The sequence below is a fragment of the Bremia lactucae genome, linkage group LG5, assembly GCF_004359215.1.
Source record: "Bremia lactucae strain SF5 linkage group LG5, whole genome shotgun sequence".
In the NCBI taxonomy this organism is placed as follows: Eukaryota; Oomycota; class Peronosporomycetes; order Peronosporales; family Peronosporaceae; genus Bremia; species Bremia lactucae.
Window position 1 is genome coordinate 993,698 of NC_090614.1, and position 3,296 is coordinate 996,993.

The following is a 3,296-nucleotide window of genomic DNA, read 5'->3' on the forward strand; positions in this document are numbered from 1 at the left end:
TGCACTCCTGGCTAACGCACCCCTTCCAACCGCACCAGGCTCTTGGCACTGTGCCGGTTTATGCGACGCATGACTTCTTGTCAGCTCGCCGTCTACTGCCACAGGCTCTCGGCTCTGTGCAGGACATTCGGACGCATGACTACTTGTCATCGTCCTATTCACTACCTCAGTCTCCACGAGCTGGGTAGGAATTGGTGACGTTTGACATCCCGTCAACGCACCCTCAACTGTGTTCGACACGACATCAGTTGCATAGGCCTCTCGCAGGAGCACATCCTTTCCGGTGTCCTGCGTAGAGTTCGCAACTGTGCGTGTACGCCAGTCTATCCATGGTTGGTACTTTGCCAACCATGGCATGCCTAGGATGAGGTCATACGGACTCTCCATTCCTAGCACTGTGAACTTCTCTTTACAAGAGAAGTCACTAAAGCTGAAGGCGAGTTCTACCTGAACTCCCTCAGACTTAACGAGCGCGCCGTTCGCTTAACGAGCGCGCCGTTCGCTAAACGAACGGTCGCCTCTTCTCGCTTGCCATCCTGGCAAAGCGACTCAAACATCGCCGGTCTCTTTCTTAGTGTTGCGAGTTTTACAAAATTTTGTGATGCACCCGAATCCACTAGGAGGGTCATCACCTGGTCATAGCCTCGTACTTGAGCACTATAGACCAGCAGGGTTGAGGTCCGAAATTTCAAGACCTTAGGGACTATGCTATTCATTTGTTTAACAACTCTGAACTTTGGGGTAGCTTCAAAGTCCGTGTCAGTAGGAGGTCCTGCCACTACTGCGCTCCTGCATTTCTCGACCTCTCAGTGGTCGATGCAGAACTCATGCGTCACGCACGCTGGTTCTTGCCATCGCCTTTTGGGTAGGAAGTCCTCTTGATGTGCATCTTAGCCCCAGCAGGGACCCTGGTGTAGCAGCGAGCCATCATATGGCCGCGCTTGCCGCATTTATAGCAGACAACGTCTGCATTGCCCAACTCCGTCGGAGTGGCATCTGACCTCTCGGCCGACGGCTGATACCAAGGTCCCCGAGGCACTGTTGTAGGATTGCTCCTCAACTAAGGCAATTCGGATTGCCTCTTTCATCACCGACGGCACCTTTTTGATAAAGGGCCTGTCGCGATAGGCCATGCCGTAGTCCGTTCATTAACGTGGGCACCTTAATGTGCTCCGGAATCGGACCTACGGTATTAAAAACCGACAGCGAGTGCATCTCTTTCACATAGTATTGCAGAGTTTGCTTCGCCTGTCGCGCTCCAATGAACTGCGTCTGTAGCATCAATTTCTTGTTCGGCGGCTGGTAAATGGCGCGAATCTTTTCCGTAACGATCGATAATGTAGGAACGCCTTCCTGTCCGCCATAAGCGCCGAGTAAGCCCACTCTGAGGCCTTACCGCGCAGATGCAACATGGCGTACGACACCATCCGGCTATCGTCCTCGACGAGCTGCGCGACACCGCATTGCACCACGACTAAGAGACAGTGGACAATCGTGTGCGCCGCAGTTCCACCAAATTTGGGCGGGTCCATCTGAATGGGCCTCGGCTGATGCGGCCGGGCAGAGAGCATCTCAACAGTCCTGTTGAGAGCCTCGCTCCGAGCCTGCTCATGCCTCAGCTCATCCTGAGTCTGAGTGACGGACTCCGCCGCAGCATGGCCATGTGCTTCGGTCGCGGCCCTCCGCTGTCCGAGCACGAATGCCTCAAACTGCTTCAACTGAGCAACAAGTTGCCCAGGACTACCCAGGAGCCTGGCCAGGGCTTGTTCACCAAGTCCCTGCGCCATAAGCCTTGCCACCTCCCGATGATGTTCGGAGAGGTGAAAAAAATGAGCCCAATCAATATTGAGGCTCATCCTCACGTACAGACGCAGAGATGCGGGTCGTGGGAAGGATTTCAAGTGCTACCAAGTGTAGGCGGGCACGTCGTTATGCGGCCACGCTTAAACTTAAGCTCATACCCTAGCAGAGCGAGGAAGCGGGTAACCATCTTCTCTTGCGTGCAGTGTGGTAGTTGTGTTGGGCGCCTTAGCGACCTCACCCAACGCACAAAGTTCTCTAGCAAAGTGTCGTCACGGGAGCGGCAATTCGGCTCCTCGTGCGCACTTACTTAGTAGGAATTAGTTTTCAGACTAATTTATATGTAATCGTATTAAATATTAATACATTATTTACCAATCAAAAATTTTATCTCTGTTGATAACACTATTATGTAATGCGATTGTTTCTTTCTACGTACCTCGAGTAACGGCTGACGCTAATTGTCATCACGGATGACGCAAGCCGTCATGTTTCCTAATGTGAATGCACCTATGTGCGTCACATACACAAAGGTTGGTCACAAATGTGAACCACATCCGAGTGGTGGGTCTGATTACTTTTTAAGTAACTGAGTGGTAGGTCTATTTACTTTTATTTAAGTAATTGACTATCTCAGCAATTTTATTAAAATTAAATTATTTACAATTTTAAACTTATTTTTTAATAAATACGATTTAGATTCATTAATTAAAAATAATTACTATACAAATATATTAGAACAATATTCAAAAAAATTAATTAGTTCTAAAAAATTATAAATGAAAATTAAAATTGATAAAAATGAACTGATATTATTGAAGCGTTATATTGAATAAAAGAGCAAAATTCTGATCCTTCAATTGATATTATTGAAGCGTTATATAGAGAGAAGATCTACGGCTCTATCAGGCAGAGTTATTGGTGGCCTAAACTTTATAAATGGGTCAGCACATATGTTCGCACATGCGAAACGTGCTAACGGGTTAAACCCTCGCATTTGGACAGTGGCGACGCATCAAGTACGCGTGAACAGGGACAATGCGGCGTCCATATGCTTTAAGGCACACGATACTGTCCTTGGTGGTCGTCTCAGTAGAGAAAAGACCTACGGCTCTATCAGCCAGAGTTATTGTTGGCCTAAACTTTATAAATGGGTCAGCACATATGTTCGCACATGCGAAACGTGCTAACGGGTTCAACCCTCGGCACATGCTGCTGCGCCACTGGCGAGTCTTCCCGTCCCCATAGGATGCTGGGAATCCATTAGTATGGATTTTGTTTTTGGGCTGCCGAAAGATTCAGAAGCACGACTAGATGCGTGACATCTTTGATATCAGCGCGTCTGATCGTGCTTGTAACGGGGCACTGCGACTTGACTGTTCCAGTACAAGTCCACTTCACATTGCTTCAGTTGTGAGTGGTGCCTTCGTTAGGTGACGTACACTGTACGTATAGAGGAAGACTTCTCTTAAGGCAAGTTAGCTTAAGAGTGTAAA